The sequence below is a fragment of the Heliangelus exortis genome, chromosome 1 (assembly GCF_036169615.1).
Source record: "Heliangelus exortis chromosome 1, bHelExo1.hap1, whole genome shotgun sequence".
NCBI lineage: Eukaryota > Metazoa > Chordata > Aves > Apodiformes > Trochilidae > Heliangelus > Heliangelus exortis.
Genome location: NC_092422.1, coordinates 89,664,675 through 89,684,057, shown reverse-complemented (window position 1 = coordinate 89,684,057; position 19,383 = coordinate 89,664,675). Strand labels below are relative to the sequence as shown.

General features: G+C 41.5%; 1 protein-coding gene across 2 annotated transcripts in view; it reads right to left on the bottom strand.

The window, feature by feature from the left end:
• The window catches only part of KCNJ6 (potassium inwardly rectifying channel subfamily J member 6), a 159,918-nt gene that overhangs the window by 14,970 nt on the left and 125,565 nt on the right, over positions 1–19,383 (bottom strand). The gene's annotated exons all lie outside the window — the stretch shown is intronic.

Sequence of the window (19,383 nt, the reverse complement as noted above, 5' to 3'; positions counted from 1 at the left end):
GGATACAAGGCAGACTGACAAAAGGGCTATGAGTTTGGAAGGAATTAAAAAAGGCATCAAAAGAATGCCAAATCCAAACAACTCTGTGTCATGCAGTGAGCCCTTCTCTCTCCTCCCACCATAACAAAAGTTTTTCCTGGCTGACAAATGCAATACATGGCCACTGCCTTCATTTTGTATTTACTGCAGCAGAGATTTTTTTAAAACAGAGATTAAAGAAGCAAAAACTCTGCACATGGCACTTTATCATGTAAGTAAACCTGGGAGGTGTTCCTGAGATAGGTGATGGATCATTGGGGCCACCTTAGCTTCTTCCCTTTCTTCTCCCCTCAGCCCTGCTGAGGATCTGGGCCCTGATGTGAATGCTCAGCACCCCTGCAAGGCTGAACTGGTTAATTTGAGATCAGTGAGTGCAGAACTATCTTGAAGAATGAAGACTCTTCTTTCTTTTAATCACATGTTTCTAAAGAGAAAAAGGGAGCCAAACCTTCAATTGCTTGTTCCCAACATGAATGTGAATACTGGAAACGAACTGAATTATGTGGCTGAACCCCAAAAAGCAAAACCCTGACATTACACTTTGCTTGAAGAAGTGGCTGCAGAACTGTCAAGAGCTGGGTCCCAGGTGCATAGAGCACTGTCTGATACTCATTTGGTAAGATCCAGATTATTTGCTTCTTGTGTTTCCTATAAATTTTAAAATCAAACTTTCTCTTGATTTTGCGGGAAATGGGGGTCAATAAGTTTGCATCAAGATCCAGAAGCTCAGATGGGAATGAATTACTGAGGCTAAGAAAGTAGTGTTTGATTCTTATTTCCAGTGAACTTTTATCTGAAAGGCTCAGAGAGATATTATGATGTTTTTTTACCAACTGGGAAATTGAGGCAGGGAATGGTTACTTGCCCTGAGGCCTCATAGAAGATGTGTAGCAAATAAATGCTACTGTGGTGAGGATACATGTATATTGAAGTTATTTGGAGGCATGCTGGTTATTTGCTGTCTTTTGGTGTGAGCCAGGAGGATTTTTTGGCCTAAAGCACTGATGCAGTTTTTATGGAGACCTATTGTTTTGGAACAGCATTTTTTCACAGATCCTGTTGTTTCAACACAAGGCAGGCTTCTGCTTATTACCAGCATCTCAGCAGGACGCAAACCTTTTCTTAAGACCATTTCTCTTCTTTGCTTTAAGTAGAGCAGGGTATGGATAGCAAAACTGAAGAGCTTCTTTTGGGAACAGAAGGCAGATGAGATGGATCATGTAATGCATCCTGGAGTCACAATTGTGCTTCCTCAGCCTTTTCCTGTTGTCTGGGCCATAGAGCTCTCTTCTCTGCTTTTAATCACAAATGAAAAATTTCTATCAGAATCATAGAGATTTTGCCTGAGGGTGCTGTGATAACACGAGGCTGTGGCATGTGCACACACACATACAGATAAGTACAGAGATACCAAGGTCAGTGATTTTGTGGTTCTCCTAGACCCAAAATAGCAAATCCTTGTCGTTTGAACCCCAGAAATCCTCAGTTCCTTCAAATAGTTAATGAGATACATTGATTATCATCAAAAGAAAATTACTTCCGTCAGATGGGGAGGGGTGGGTTGGGAGAAGAGAATTTAACTGGCAGCAGTGAGAAGACAATTAGCAGACTTCAGAGAGGCATTGGGACATTTAAGATGTTACAGGAAAACAACTGGGAAGTGATGGATGGATCTGGCTATTATAAGCATATGGTGAAACTAAATATCAAATCACCACAAAATACTCTAATATGGTGGATTAAATCAGCCAAGACAATGAGAAAATCTCTGTTGCACCATCATTGTGCAGAAGTGTTTGGGCTTTACATTTTTGAGAACATTTGATGCCATTCTCTCTCTCTCCCCACAGATGAACACATTTGTAGTGTGGAAAGCTTCACTTTATTTCTAATTTGTGAAAATGCTGTATGAAAACTCATAATTCTTTTTCTGCACAGTTTACCAGGGGAGTATTACACATTTTGGCTGCAAGAAAGCCTTGTAATAAATGATAGCTCTTTCAGTCTGTTGGCAGTATATGGTCCAGCTATCAGTCTTGTAAATGTTCCCATAACCATTGAAAAGTTGAAATAATTTGGAACTGTGGCTCAACACTCTATTAATCACAGAGCAAAGCATTTGCTCTGGTTTCACCAGGCATACAAATGTAAAAAAACCCCTATGGTCATCTCAGGTGCCAGCCAACACAGGAATAAATGCACAGCTAATCATATGCTGCCCCCATGACTGAATACAGGCTTCAAGCCCAGTATTTCAGGGAGCATTCCTCAGAGTCTGATCAAGTATGAAGGCTTCCATTTAACAAATCCTTTTGTGAACTTGGCTGGGTTTTTCTGTGTCAATGTGTGCGTGTCTGTGAGAGAAGAAGAAGCTGGTTAATAGCTTGTTCACTTTCCTGTTGATAATGAGAAAAAGAAATAGATGATATGGTTTCCTCATGAACTGACTTCTGCCTTTGGGACCAACCAATGAGCCCATTTCTACAGGCTTTTGCCCAGCCAGCTGTGGGTCCAAAGCCAATGGCAAGGTGATGGTCCAATCCGAGATTCAAAAAAGTCAGAAGTACCTTCTTGCTGCATTTCTTGCATTTCAGAAGGGAATGGTTTATGTCTGGATGAGAGCAGGTTGCACAAGTCTCTGTAGTAACTGGATTGCTCTATAGGATCCCTTACCTCTGGGGAATTTCTCCAATTTTTTGTGTGACTGTTGGATCACACCAATGTTTCTAAAGCCAAGTGTAGCAATATATATGAAATCAGCCCAAGGTAATGAGGATGTCATGACTTGAGTTATTCATATCTGAAAAGCATAATTCATCCTCATGAACTCAGCAATACCTACCAACAATACCACAACACCTTTCCACTACATACAGTGCCACATTCAAGACACATCAGGCTGGTCTGCTGCTCTGTGGGTTGCTGTTGTTCCTTGAACTAAATTTCTGCGAACAAATATCTCAAAAGGAGCACAGTCAGACCCCTGACCCCGCAGAACTCCTGAATAACGGGAGAAAGATGGAGATTAAGGTGGCAGCTGCAGAAGAAAATTCACTTTGCAGCCTTTTTACACTGTTGTATGTAAAAGAGAAAGCTACAAGTATAACTGATGAGGTGTAATGTTTCAGAGGAGGACAGTCTGGATTTGCAAGAAGCTTTGACTGTCTTGTTTTCCCACAAGTGCTTCCATCTCCCTTGGTAAACTAATTTTAAAAGTTAATGGACTCGATCCTTCAATGTGCTAATGCTGTATTATGCTGCTTCAGTGGTACAGAAGAGCACTAAAGCAGTCTCCCTCTGTCACTGGAGATTTTCCCCTGTCCTAGGGAACTGCTGGGCAATATGGATTAGGCAGAAAGAATCCTCCATGAGCCATGATATGTCCAGAGCAAAGACTTCTGGGGAAGAACTGGGATGATAGCTCTAGCCATACAGCCTGGTTCTGAGTGATTATTGCTCTAGGGTTACAGGCTGACAGCAAAAATAATTTGAGAAGCTACTGATAAAGCAAATATTCCCCAAAGTGGAAGAACACTGAAAAGCTCCAAGTGGTGCTTTGCATTGCCACCACTCCTCCAACCATTAAGTAGATGTTGGTCCCTGCTACTTTTGACTGTGTATTTGGAAGAAAAGGTGAAAAACAATGAGGTATAAATGATTTCTTGCAACTTGTTTCCTCAGTTGTGCTGACTAGACACCCAATTCCCTTTTCTTTTTTTTTTGGTGTTGCACTTACTGGCAGCCATGTGGCTGTGGTCAATTCATACTGTGCTGACTTAGGCACTGTTTGCTCTGGGACCTGAGGAGGATGGTGACCCAGCAGGGCACTGACATATCCCTGGGCACACTGACATATCTCCTGGGCAGTCAAAGGGGAGTCTAAACTAAAGGCTAGTGCTGTGTTGCACCCTCTGCCCAAATCTCTGCTATACACCTACTCACTAATTCCATACTTACAATGATCTGAACCAGGGATTTTGGAAGGCTTTTGTAGAAGGTTTTTGTGCCAAGTCAGTCTGACTTCAAGCCAAGGAGAGACACTGAAAGAGGGACTGACTGCACAGAGAGAGCCTCAAGCCCCTCTCTCTGTTTGCCTCGTCCTTATGATGAGAATACAAGCCTATGGTAAAACAGCACAAGCAGGACATCTAAAAAAGGAAGCAGCTGTGAATAGGCAATCAGACTGGTCACTGTTATGACTTGATGCCATCCTATAGCAATAATTTGCACTTGCTGCCCCATAATTCCGTCATAATTCAAAAGTCTAGAACAGGCTCCCTGCTCTTCTGATTCAGAGTGGTTGTTTTCCACACAAGACTTTGATGTTACTGTTGCTGTTTTTTGAATTGAAGGAACAATCTTGCTGGAATTAGTCTGTAACCAGAGACGTGGACATGTCTTAGTGCAGCTGATGGTTTTCCTCCATTTCAGGCAAATGTTCTGACTTCAGGCCTAAATAGTCCTTATCTCCTACTTGGGCAGTGCAATACATTTTAGCAGGTCATAAAACCCCTGGTCCAAACCATGCCAGGTGCCAAAGTACTTCCAGAGGTAAATCTGACCTTTGTGGGGCAGACTTGCCTTAAAAAATGGCAGTGGGGAAGATAAGAAAACTTTCTTTTTCCTTTTGCCTATTTTCTCTTCCTCTCCTCGTCAGAGAATGACGGATGTCTGTCTGTCAAACAGACACACCATCAGGTATAATCTTGAGCTGAAAAAAGGTTGTTATTTGATTAAAGAGCTCTGACAGGTTTCTAGACAACGGCAGTGTTTGAAGAGTGAACCTGGAATATTTCATTAATTAACAGTGTAGGTTCTGCATAATAGAGTTTTCATAAATCTTACTGTAGCAGCCGGCACATTCTTCCATCTACTCATCCTTCTGAATTCAGAAGTATTGAACAGAGCTGAAAGATCTTGTGAAAGGGGCAGTTAATGAAATGAAACATCAGGAGGTTGGCTTCAGTGAATGAAGACCTGAAGTGATTTGACAGCTGCTGAGAGAGCTGTGTGGAACAGAAGCCGAAACTCTCGCAAACCACAGAAGTGGTTTGAGATTAATTTCTCAGCTCTCAGTTCAAATCATTGTCACAAAATTAATAAACTGGTGTCACTTGGCAAAGTTTGCTCTTACACATAAGGACTGGTGAAAAACTGGTTGGAACTCAGTAAAGTTGATTGAACTCCCTGATGCTGTCAGCACAGATGCAAAGCTTGAAGTGAAAAGGTGTAGGTCAGAATCAAAGAGATTTTTTTTTCACCTTAGCTCTCTCAGAAAGTAGTCCAAAATTTTTCTCCTGTGTCCCATAGAAGGGCCTCAGCAGCAAGGTGGGAATCAGATGTGAGTCAAACCTAATTGCACTTGGCTTTAATGGATCAAGTTCACTTGGACTCCGGTTTGCAGATAGGTAGGGGGAATGGCTTTATGGACCCTCCAGGAGAAAGTGGGGTTTATAAACTGCCCATCATCTTTGGTATTTTGGCTAGAGGACTTTGGATGCAAGCAAGCTGGTTAAAATAACCAAGTATTTTACTGTTCATACAGCACCATGAAGGACACAGAGAGGAAAGGGCTCCACTTTCCGATGGAGGCAGGGGTAGATCTGGCTGAAGCTGGGCTCACAGTGGGATGCGGGCTTCATTTCTCTGAAGAGAGCCAAAAGATTGCAATAAATAAAGGTGTCTCATGGCCCCAGAGAGAAAGAAGACCCATCCTCTGATAGAAGGAAGGGAATCTTTTTCATTCCTGAGCGTCTGCTTCAGTAGCACCCACACACTGTTCCTTGTATTGGAAACTTAATAACTTCACTTGAAAATCATGCCTTTTTGATGGCAGTGGAAATAACATGACTTTTAAACAAGTAGAAGAGACTGTCATTGAAGTCGAGCCAGTTATGTAGGAGTCAGATGATTAAGGTAGATATGCTGTAGGAGGGAAGAAATACTATCATTTGGAAAAAATACTGTATTTTGAGCAGGTTTAATGTTCTCTTCCAGGAAAGTGGGGTTGTTATTATTAAGTGCACTACCAACATTAGATGCAGGGCTTGATTCCCTTTTGATGTGCCTTCTCTGTAATTGTTCACATCCATGCAAATTGCCTATAAAACGCGTCTTAAGTTGTTACTGAGTTGTACAGTTGGAGTCTAGGGGAACTGCATGCTCACTTTTTCAGAGGTAGGAAAAAAGAGGCAGAGACTGAGGTGAGAAACTTGCCCTCTCATCTGGGTCATGCCAGTGTCTGCCTGTCTGTCTCTTAATGCAGCAGCCCAGGGATTTATTTTCTGGTGCATTGATAAGGTCTGTTTCATTCTTCTTGGCTTGACCTGACTCACAGCTCCAGGCTGGGCAATATTGCTTCCATTTTTTTTTTTCAGGGGGACAGGTGCTACTCCAGCTTGGATAACTTGCCCCTTCCAGGATTCTCTTGCTTTGAGTCATGTGGGGATCTCAAACAGGCCTCTGAGGTGTCAGCCTGCAGCCTCAGAGAGGCCAAAGTAGGTGTGTGCAAAGAGCCCTTTAATTTAGGCCTTGGTTTAAGGACTCAGCACCTCAATGCACAGCAGAACTCAAAGGTGACACCACAGCAAGAGCAGTCACGGGGCACAGGCAGCATCACCAGGTCTTGCTTTTGGAGCGTGGCTTCTGTACTGGGCCTTTTCCTGGTTTCCCTCTGTGGGACTGAGCCAGAGCCCAGTGATTTCAAGACTTGGATCCTAACATTTCCCCCCAACCTCACATTTTGTTCCGATGTGAAAGCAAAGAGCATTGCGCACAATTTGGGAATTCAAATTTAGAGCTTGAAGTCTTCATATTCAAGCTTGAAGTATTGCTCACATAGTTTTTTTCCCTAACCAAATGGTATTGCTTTTAAGTACTCTAACCTGAGAAAGGGGGCAGAAAGTAAAAAACCTGCACTGGAAACCTAAAGAATTAATTATATGAGATAGAGTTACTGTAATATCTTATGGCCTAGATGCAACAAAATCTTAGTATAGTGATTATGCAAATGAAATAAGGACTGATGATGATGCTGTTAGACCTAGTAGTGCAATAGGAATCTTTCTGTTGATTTCAGTGAACCCAGGGTTTTCTCACACATATTGAAGTTCAAAATATTACAGTCCAGAGGACAGCAGGATTCTACCCCAGTACAAACATTACTTTTACAAGATACTTCTAGACTGAGCTTGCTGTAAGTACACCACATAAATGGAAAATACAATTGGTGTGTTCTATCATCACCTGTTTGGAACACCCTCTTTATATTCACATGTCTTCGTCATTCAGTTGTGGTGTGATGCTACAGGGTTTCATGATAAAGACATTTTAACACAGATTATAAATGCCAGCATAGATTTATGAGCCAACCTGCATTTTTTTTTCCTTTCCCAGCATCAAATGTACGCTGAGTGCTAATCTTAGGCCAGTACACCTGTTCCTGCTCAGTGTCATTTTCTTCTCCTTTTTGTTTAAACAACCTACAGGTATGTTAGGTACTTCCTCCATTTAAGTAAATGATGTCCATCCTCAAATTAAACATTTCATGGCTTTAAAATGGATTTTTCCTTATCTTCTCAAGTCCTACATAGCTGGAATAGTGGAGATAAGACACACTGTACTGCATTGTGTAGTTTTTATCTGGCTAAAGTGTGCTGCTCTCCCAGTGGCCACTGATAACCCTGTGCTGACTCCTTTTGGGAAACAAGGCTGAAGGTAGCTACTCAAGGGCAGAGTCCATATGCCTCAGGACTTCTTGGAGCTCCATGGGGTCCCACAGGTGTGATATCTCCTGCACCCATGCAGGACAGAACACATATTTTTGGTGTCCTGACATCCTCCCTGGTACCTGAGGGAAAGTGCAAGGTGGTTCTGAGGATTCTGGGCTGTGAGGAGAGAAAGTGCCTGACCGCCTGACAGAGAACGCATCCATTAAAATTGGGTAACATCACTCCCAGTATCTGTTGAACAGCCTGCTGAGAGGAAAAAAAATACCTAGGAAGTTTGCCTTAGAGAGGATGACAATTTGAACAACTCTTCTGCTGTTGGAGTTTCTGCATTCTGCCTTTCTCAGCTCCTCAGGCTCCTCCCTTCCAGGTCTCGAGCCATCAACCTTTGGGTGACCACAGTGTAGCAAGGAGAGAGCTGTCCTTTGACTTGAGTGTTTTGGCCCCAGTGCAATGAACAATCTCTCTCATATCTCCATTACACACTCAAAGATGTTGTTCATATTGGGTTTTAGATATTACTTTTTGTTTTGTCTTCATTTTTCCAAAGTTCTGGGGCTCTGAGGTAGGTTTAGCAGAAGTAATCGCTGAAATGGCAGAAAAAACAACTCATGCCAGAAGCCAGTTTAGCTGGGCAGCACTGTCTCATCCTCAGGGACAGACACCGTGACTTAAGTTAAATGTTTTGTATATATTTTCATCCAGCTGTTTTATACACAAACACACATATATATATATACTTTGCCCATATTAATGTATAAGATGTGGTATTACCATAGTAAGTTAAAGACATAATTTGTACCCTATGCCTAAATGCCTCTCAAGTCCCACAAGCCAACTCTGCACTTTGTTGCAATTCCTCATACCAGTCTTCCTCAGTCACACAAATCCCCTTTCAGGTTGCTACAAATCAGCCTGTAATTTTTCACCTTTGTCTTGGGTGCTGAGATCGCATCAGTGGAAAGTTACATTGCCATTTTGGTACCCTAAAGATCCTTGTAGTCATTTTGTGTTTCCTCCACATGGGTCACAGTGGGACATTACATGAAGCTGGAAATCAAAACTGGCTGAAGGACATTGGAATGGGAGATTCACAGCACTATCATACCCTGACTGCTCTGCAGTCATCAGATGGAAGATACTGTACGAGTTGCTGGATATAAATTACTCTGATTATTTATTGTTTTCTATGCTTTTTATTTTGGCTAATTTGTAGACATAAGTAAAACTTGACTGTTGTCTTTTCAGCACCATAGGTTGGGCTGTTGGGCTCTTCAGAAGATTACTATGAAATATTAAGATCATATGTCAATTGGGTCCTCCTAAAAAGAAGTGAGAATATAAAAAATTGAGGAGGAGGAGGGGAACATGGCCGTGTTCCAACAGTTAAGTCCAGACCTTATAGACAGGTTTTCATGCTCAATAAACTTTCTTGCTTCTGAAGGGAGAAGGGCTTAATCTGGAAAAAAATTCCATCAGAACTCCTGGATACTTTAATTTTTCCCTCTCATTGTTTTCTGATCTGCTTGCTGTGATATTTACATCGTGTAATGAAAAGAGTTTTAAGAGAGATCTGATCTCTGTCTTACCTGCTTTGAAGAGGATCATCCTCAAGATCTGTGTGTGTTTACAAGCATCCCTAGATCTCTGTTCTACTTTTTTAATCTTTTCAATTAAATCATTAGCACATATTTGTAATGGACCTGCAACCTGGTGAAATTTTGGCTCTCAGTTCCTTTCTTTATAACAGATGATGCACTAAACCACATATGACAGACGGAAAGCGTGGTAGGAGGCGGTGAATTGAGTACACAAGAGATGGAGGTAGAGTAAGATGCATTTTCTTGGGCTGAGCATTTTCATACATAGCAGTGCTTGTATTTGCTGTGAACAGTTTGTATGATGAAATATTCAAGATTTGTTGGGGCTGTCTTTGTGGAACTGTTCGTTCCATCCGTATGCAGAAGGAACAGTGGCTGCGGAGAACAGAATGACTGCAGGACTGCTGCAACACCCTGTGCCCAAGGGAAAGGTACCCTGCCTCATACCACTGTTCCTCCCAGAGCTATAGAGTGTCCTCAAAATGTTGTGAAGCCCCATTTTTAATAGACAAGACTTCCAATATGGTTATTTTATCTAGATTGTAAGCACTTATCTGCTTCTAATCTCCTTTTTGCCTTTTAATTTGAGTCTTAATTGCATCTTCTTTGAGGCCCTTAGGGAGCTGACAGGCATTGCACAGCTCAATTTATTCTTTTAGGGTTGTAATTCAAAGACTGCCAGAGACTAAGACCTACACCTCAGGTTCAGGGGACCCTTGGATCAGGTGCAGAGCTGTATGTTAAACATTTGATAAACATTGGTAGGGAGTGTTTCTGGACTGCATTTCTATCACTGATGGCTCTTGAATACTTGAACAGTATTTTATATCCTTTTGGAGGGTAAAGGAAGGCAGATGCAGCAAGGTTAAGGTTCATATTTCATGGCTTAAACCCTTGATCTTGATTAATATAACAGAATTAAAAAAACCCATTGTAGCTGTATTCAAGCCCCGAGGGGAGAGTTTTAAAGAGGAGTTTGAGCACAGTTATACAATAAGCTGTGCTGTAGAACAGACTGGCAACTTTCATTCAACTGTTTCTAATTCATCTGTAAGATGAAAAATGAGTACTGAAAGACTATTTGAAAGATTTGAAAGGATGTAGATGTTTGCTTCATTCTCTGCTGCAGAAAGAAAAATATAAAGCAATTTAACTGTAAAATTGGAAAGGGTGACAGGGTGACTGCTGTTCTTCAGGGGAGTAAGTTGGAGGAGACCAGTTGTGAAAGATGGCATTGTGCACCTTCTGCACTATTGTGATGTCTTCCCTAAGCTGATGTTAACCCCTCTCCCTTGGTCTTGGCTCCCCTTCCTCCCTTGCCCCACACTGCAGATTGTGGTGGAAGTACTGCAGAGGAGCATTTTGCTGTGGTCTTGACTCACAACTGGAATGGTACTTGCAGCCTGTATTTCTAAAATGTACTCCTCAAAAATGCTCTGGAAAGGCTTGAGTTGCTGTGATAAGGGTGCAAAAAGGAGGCCAGATCAATCACTGGTAATGCACCAAACCTGCTCAGTCAGGTGCTGGCAAACTGTGGGGCAGCTGGTTGTGAGGGCAGCTCCTGGCTCTCTCTTCCCAAGAGAACCTTCCCTTGACTTGTGGCAGGAGAAGGGCATTTTTCTCAGACTGCAAAGCTAAGCCTCCTCCACTTCACAGCTACTGCCTCTGAAGCAGATTTTTGGCCAGACAAAACTTCTTGATTAACTTGAAACCTTTGGTTTTGGACTCTTCTGCACTTTTTCGTGTCATCCGCTAAGGCCAAATCGCACTCAGAAACTCATTGCTGCACTTATTATCCAAAAATCTTGTTGTATTCTCATTATAAAAAGAGACTAATAGAAAAAGAATCTGAAAATTATGAAAAGGCAAAGGGGATTTTCCTGTCTTTGAGATCTAAGTGTAATTAAATTATACTTCGTAAGGGTGAAAAAAATGAACATAATGGCTGGTTAAAAAAAGTGTCAGCACAATTTAATTGGACTGGCTGAGTCATAAATCTTTTTTGTGATGGTCGTGCCTGGCAGCTCTGCCAGAGTCAGATTGATTTTTCTTCTTTAAGGGAAAGCCTCTCTCTCTTCAGTTCACATTAGACTGCATCAGTCAGAAATGTAGAATAAAAGTTGGCAACCCTGTCGTGCCTTAGGGTTCCCCTTAAAGACAAATCTTAAACGTCTCAACTCTGTTGTTAGATACAAGGCTACCAGTTGTGGTGATGATGATAACAATGATGATGATAGTAGCAGTAATGATAATCAAGTGGTTGGACTGTTGGATTAGTAGGATTTTCTGTTGGCATCCTGAGTCACAAAAAGCCTGTCCAATAGGTAGAGAATCAGGCAATTGCAGCAATGTTGGATACTCATCTCAACTTCCTTCACAGTGTAATGGGGCAGAAAGATGCAAAGAGGGTGCCTTTGGCCAGGGAGTGGGACAATATCCAGGATAAGCAGGGAATGCTGTGAATTAGTGTAAGCTTTGGATCACTCATCGAAGACTATCCCTCTGATGGAATGCAGCCTTACAAATTTAAGATTTCCTTTCCCCTGAGACCTCGTGGAGAAAGACTTTGTTGCACAGCCTTCCTCCCTGCTCACAGCAACAAACTCGTGCTCCTTACCCAGTTCTGCCTCACCTCTACAAAGCATTTCTGTCTCCAGTGGCTCAGTGATGGCCACAGGCAACTTTTAAGTATATAAAACACAGTCTCTTACATGCTGACGTGGGAGAACAAAGCAAGGTGTTAGCTGGGCTATTCATTTTTCAAAGCCATCCAGTTCTTCACAGCTATAAAATACTAGTTTGAGTTTTATAATCACAGACTAATTAGGGTTGGAAGGGATCCATGGAGTCATCTGTCCCTGCCCACAAAGCCAAATAGCTCAAGTTGCTCAGGGTTTATGCAGTGAAGTTATGGTTATTTCCAGGGTGATTCCCCTATCCCCCTGGGACTCTGTTTCAGCATCTTACCAGCTTTATGGTAACAAGAAAAAGTTTTTCCTAGTGTCTAATCAGAATTACCTGCATTGCAACTTGCATGTGTTGTGTTGTGTCTTGTCCTGTCACCCTGCTTCCATCTCCTCTGTAATCTCCCTCTAGGTAGATTCACATAGCAATAAGATCCCTTTGCACTGTCTCTTCTCTAGACTGAACAATCCCATTTCCACCTTCTCTCCTAGGGTGTGTCCTGTGTTTCCACCCTTGACCATCTTGCTGGGCCTTCTGGACTTGCTCCAGTAAATCCATGTCCATCTTGTACTGGGGAGGCTTGAAATGGACACAGCACACAGGAGGTGGTCCCACAAGTGGTAAATAGAGAGGAGCAATGACTTGCCTTAAGCTGCTGGGTGTGCTGTAACACACCCTACGATGCAGCCAGCTTTATTTGCCATAAGATCTTATTTTGGTGTATGACATTCACTTGTTTAATAGCTTGTTCTAAGAGCTGTGGTTTAATGAATTGTTTAGGACTGTGTTTGCAGGGAGTTTCACTTTGCTCCAATGGATCTAGTGTGGGCAGCATTGCTCATTGTGCCTGTGAACCTGAACCCATCCATCTTGTCAGGAAGCCTGTACCTAAGGGCAGAGGTAGGCAGTGGTTCTTGCCAGCTTCCTTCCTCATCTTGTCTTTTTCCTCTTTTATTCTTGCTGTCATTTTGCTGACATCAGGGACATGCTGGCCTCTTCCAACTGCATTTAGTAATGGCTGTGAATTCAATGGCAAACCCCTGGACCTTTGGCTCCCCTATTAGCCTGGGCTGGTGCCATTAAATGTCCCAAATCAGATGTCTTGGCTGCCTTTCCCCCTTCTCTTGCTATTATAGTGGTCACCATTCACACCAGCCTAACTTTATAATATTGCTCTCCTCTGGTGCTCAAGGTGGGAGGTCAGCTCCTAATCAGTTCTGTCTGGAGAAGCTATTTCTACAGCTCATGGCTTTGTAAAATTAAATGTTTGAGAGGATCCTGGAAGCCTACAACCTAACATCCTTTGAAGGGCAGGAAATCCCCTAGAGTGTGTGTCACCTTCTCCACTCTTGTGAGAAAGCAGTGGAGCTGATCTGAATGTTCATTCTGGAATTGGTTTTCTAATATAAATTCTAAATAAATTCTTGTCATTCCTCAGAAATTTCAGGCAGGTTTATGATAACCATCAAAAAGTTTTTTTTGTTGTTGTTGATTTATTTAATTTTATTTTGTTTTCTTGTTTCAAGTGTTTCCTTAAATCGAGTTGCTTTATTTGGATAAGCTGCTAGAATGTAATATCTCAAAGTCAACAATCCTCTATTTATTAAAATTCTATTTTTTAAACAGAAGTTTTGTTCCATTCTAAAGAAAAATTGTCAAAACAGAAATCTCGGAAAGCTTCGTGACTAAATTTTTTTCTCCCTATCTCTTGGGAATGCCAGAAATGAAGGTGAGAGAGTGAGTGAGCAGGAGCACAAGGCTGATCACACAAGCTCTTTGTGCCTTTCACATCTGTTTTCACAGTGTCTGCCTCGTAATTCCCAGAAGATCCTCTTTTTCCATTTCTTCTGCCAATACAGCAGGTTTGGAGAAGCGAGGAGCGGAGTACAAGTAGAAAAATGAGATACGGATTGCTTGGCAGCTATAGAGTTTGTTATGGGTGGGAATGCTTTCTATGTCAAAATCAATTTTGTAATCCTAAATTACAGCTGTTTAGCATCACTTACTGGGATAGTAGCAACGAATGTTAAATGACTTGTTAAATTAACCTGACTTGTAAGCTGGGAGCATGCTGCCTCGGATACAGTTATTTGCTAGAATATTCTTGCAGTGAAGCTCTGGATTGTCCTCCTCACTTAGTGGAAAAAGCAGGCCAGCCTCTCTCCAGGTGTGCAGCACAGATTAATGCTGCTACAAATTGCAGATGGGAGTTCTGAGAAATGTGTGGCAGCTCAGTGTGAGCAGCAGGCAGTGCCTATGCTTGGAAATAGGCTCAGGCTCAGCAGCCTGGTGCCAGCTTGGTTCTCCTCAGTGTCACTGAGCAGCTCTCTGAACCCCCTTGGGCTGCATGGCCAAACTATGGCCCAGCTGCTTTGTGGTGTCAGGTGAAAATCAGGCAGAGCACATCAGTGAGTCCAGACCTGTGTCTGGTTTTCCTTGAAATGCTATGGTTGAGTCCACTGAGCCCACTGAAATGATTTGTAGTTTCTTTGTTTTGTTTTGTTTTTAGTGGAATCCCTTGAGGACTTTTTTGTAGTGGCCCTAGGAAACCCAGAAACTACACCATAATGGGAGTTTTTAGTGCTGGCATCAGCTTTTCTAGGCTACCAAACATATAGTCTTAAGTCTTCTCTGTCTTTTTTTAATGTATTTTATGTAGCCAGTGGGGTTAGCTGCTGTCCACAACCATCTACTTTTCAGTTTGTTGAAAACTGATTTTGAATTTCTGATTTAATTAGCAGCTTAGCTTGCTCATTTTTCAGTCTTCTAGGTCACTTTTGACTTACCAGTTACTGCTCTATTTTGTGAAAACTTTCAGGTGAAGATGAATAATCTGCTTACATTCCTTTGAAATCAGTGTAAATATTTGTAACTTTAGAGAGGTCTTACTGTTATCAAGGAGTATAATGTAAAATAATTATCCTTCTTACACTTCATTAAGAAAGAACAGGAGAAAACAAAATTATACATCTGGAAGTAAATAACCACCAAGGAGATAATTGAAAAGATCTTTTAGAAATAAGGGCAAGATCAGAGTTTGCTAAAAATACTTCCTGCTGTTTTGAACTGCAGGCTAGTTAAGCATGCTGCATATCTGGAGATCAAGCATGAATGTAAAAGGTAATCAACATTAAAGTACCAGTTTTTTTTGGCAAAAATTCTAGGGGTGTGACCCTGCCTTGACTCAAATCAATGTGTGCCTGTAATTTCATAACAGGTGCTCAGCAGCCTTCATCTCAGGTCGGTCAAAGCCTCAGATGTCCAAAAGCAAGTCTAAAATTAGAAATTATAGGCATGTTTTTCCCTTTCCAAATCAGCTGTTTCAGTGCTGAAACATTTACACTGTCCATTTCACCTTAATTTACACTGTTCCACAACCAAATGGAGAGACTGAGCATGCTCAGTTTAATAGCTGTTTTCTTTCAGAGTACTTGGAAATTAAAAAAGCCCTTCATTGTCCTGAAGGACATCTCAGGAGAGCTCAGAAATCATGCCTCCACTTTATAAGCAGGTGAAAAATGTTCAGTGAGCTAATCCTGCCTGGGGGACCCTTTGACCTGGATAACGCTGCTACGCCCTTTGCAGAGAATCATGCCTTTGGTTTTCCAAGGTGGAGATAGTTCTGATGTCTCCAACACTGTGTGGGTGCAGGGGTCAAAAGCACAGCTCAGTGTAACTCAGCCTCTCTTTTCTTGGTCCGTCCAGTAATGCACAGTCTGTGGTGTCTGAACTGGGTCTGGGGCCCCGAGGATTGAACTTCAAAAGGTGCTTGGCTTCTGTTCTAAAACTGCTGTAAAAGCATTTCTTGAAGCTATGCTGGAGGCAGGTGTGTTGGTTAAGTATCTGGCACTTCAGGGATTTGGGGGAAGTTTGTTGGAGGTGTGTGGTGAGGTCTGGGTTAGTTAAGGAGTAGAATGCCAGCACAGCTTCCCCCTGTATCCTTCTGCTGGGGAAACAGCAGCAGGGCCAGGGTTAAGGCTTAGATTGGTGGTCCTTTCATTCCTCTGGCCCTGGAGATTGTGAGTACTGTAAGGGATAGCGTGGGTAGGGTCAAGAGTGAGAGGGAGTGGGGAACAAAGACCATCTCTGTCTGCCTGTGGCTGAGCTAGGAAAAGGAGCCATGCTGACAATGAAGGTCTGTGGAAGCATGCAAAGAGCTGGAAATGATCCTTTCTTTCTGCCCAGAGTGACCTAATACAGTGTGCAAGGACATGATGTGCAAGATGAAGCTCTTCCCCAAGTTTGATTTGTGTTTAGGCCAGAATTATTTAACAATATCTGACGAACTCTAAGGAAGTGTTTTTTAATATGGAGGGGTCTCAAACCTCTTCTTTTCAATGATCTTACTTTTTAATAGAGCTGCTGCCTGAATCTGAATATTATATCTGAATATTGATGGTTGAGGAAGCAGATATTGTGAAAAACTGAGCAACTAATTGGTGAGAAAGTTAAGGATGGTCAATAAGCTATCATCAAACACTTGGTAACATATTTATGTAGCACACCACTGTTCAGAGAATAAAGTTACTTAAAAAAATATGTCATCCCTATCAAAGGTGGCTGTAACTTTAACTTTTGCAGAGTTAGTGTTGATCCTTGCATCACACTGGCACTCCTACCTGCTGCTAGTATAGTAGGAGGTGGAACTGGGGCTGTAAAAGGTGGAAATAACAGATATTTGTTTCCTTCACATACAGTGATGTTTAGTTGGACTTTTGCTCTGTGATCCTCAAGGCTTGAGGTTTGGAAGGATCCATAACAAACGTTTGAAAAAATGGTCTTTTTTTTCAGTTTTTGTTGATGCTTTATGAAATAGTCAGATTGAAAACAACCTTGTTGGATGTGTCTTGTTGAAGACTGTGCCCTCTTTTCTTTGAGGTAGAAGATTTTTTGTGGTAGAATGAATGTGAATAGTCAAGGTGCAGGGATACTTCCTAAACTGGTATTTTAGTGTCTGCCTTAGTAAAGACATACTTACTTTTTTTTTCATCTCAGAAAGATAAGGTGAAAGATATGAAATTAGGGGGTCTTTGATCTTCAGTCTGAATTTTAGTTTGGTTAGTTATTTAAATTTAATTTAATAAGATGCAATGTCTAAAATGATATCAAACTCAGTAAAACCGCAAACAGAATAATATCACCAATTAATAAAATTAATAACAAATGTTTATACTCAGCATTTTCCACTGTGTCAAGTCTCATTAAAGAGATAAATGCTGACAAAGTGGGGAAGCTCTGAAAACAGAGGAAGGACTGTTTGCACTGGTCAAAACTGAGAGTGTCTTTTTTTCTGAATGATCAAGCAATGATCATTCATTGCTTGAGACTGATCATTCAGTTGAGATAATTGCTAATGATCTCAATCTGATTTTGTCTGCTTAGCAAAGATATTGAATGATGATATTGCTATAGCTGAGGTCACAGTTTTCATGACATTTAAGTTTTGCTTTAGTGTTTTTATACCCCATGACTTTGATCAAGTCTGGTGGGGATGATTGGTAGTGCATTCTTAGTTCTCCATGGATGCAGATCATCCTAGAAGCAACTTTTGCTGCTATTAGTCTGCATTGGGTGTAATAAGGAAAAGTGACTACATGATGGCCTAAATTTACTTTCAGTTCTTTCCAAGATGGAACTGGAAAATATTTGTAAATGAGAAAAAAGAGAAAATATCTAGTTTTGGTTGAAAGTTGGCCTGATTGCACCTTGAAGAAAAATAACCCATTACATGTGTGTAAAGCCCAGAAGAAGTGCCTACTTCTGCAAAAATGTATTTTAGAAATTGTGCTGGTAACTGCAACATCAATCTTTCTGATGCCATGGTTAAGCAGCCTTATTTGGTGCCCTCCCTTTATATTTCACACAGCTGTGTGCTAGAGAGCCCACCCAAACGGAGCAAAATGGAGCAGCTTAAAATGGTAAATATAGCTACCTATCCAATGCCAGGATAACAATTCTGGATGGCTTCAGTGTTTTTTTCAAATCACTACATTGTTTCTTCTTAACATGTACTCACTCCTCTAGCATTTTAACTCTAGAATTTGTCATCCCAAGCAGTCTGAGAGGCAGAGCCAGCCCTTTCTGGTGAAGGCTGATGGTGGCTGAGTGGAAGCCCTGGTCAGTATCAGAGAAGCAGAGGAGAGCCCAAAGAACTACTTGGGTGTGCAGGGCTGAAGGTGACATAAGGGACAGAGGGTTAAGCACAAGAGAAGGGTGACAAGGCTTAAAACAACTACAAGCCACATTTGATGCACTGCAGAAGTGTACTGTCTTTTCATCTTATAGGTATTTTTTGTGAGATGTTTTTTATTCTTTTACTTGCTGATCATTTTTCCAGAAAACATGGTGTTCGGTAAATCTGAAAATACCCAGCGCTCTTTCGGATGTCAAGTGCATTAAGCTGCAATTCAGAAATTCCAAAATTATTTCAGCTAACAAACAGCAATTTCACTATCAACTCACCTGAAGGTGATGCAGATGTTTGGAACCCCGGTGCCTACTGACTGTATCAGAAACACTAAACATTTCATCTTGATTTCTCTTCAGTAACACCTACTTTCTGGAAAATCTGGAAGCCTTGCATGTAGCCTTGCATTTACCACTTGAAATTCTCTGCCAAGTTTCTTTCAATTTTTTTTTTCCCCTCCATTTTTGTCTCACACATTTATTATATGGTGACAAATGCAGTTTTCTTCTGACACCACATAATAGATGTGTGAAACACACACACATGTTCTAGTAAGAGACTGCTCTTTATTTCCTGGCTCCAGTTGCAAAACAGGAGTCAGGGTTAGAAAGGTTGTACCTCCGTCAGAGTTACGTGATCTGCATCCTCAACCCTTTCTAGTTTTTGCTACAGTAGTAGGGAAAAGTGGCAAATCTGGTACTTCTATTTCTAGACTCAGTGTTTCCTCCTCCCCTAGCACATCTTTTCTTCATTTTATAGTTAACATCCCCTTGCATTGACTGTATTTACCCACTTCAGAGTCTGATGCTGATAACAGAAAAAAAATCTCTCCTGGTCCTAAAACAAGTAAACCAGCACTCTGACTGCAGGAGATGCAGCAGTTTTAAAGAAACCATCCTCCTACTCTTCTGTCTTTAATGAAAAGAAGAAACATTGCTAGTCCACTTGCTGGGAATTCCAAGCACTGTTTTCTCCACTTCAAGTGATATCTGATGTTCTGCTGTATAATTGTAGGTAATGACAAAACAGCCTCTCAACAAGACTCCTGTGCCATAACATTCCTTATTTATAAACACCACCTTTAAATGTTCTGTACACTTGTGCAGCATGTAGGGGGCCACTGTGAAATATAAAATCAGATAGA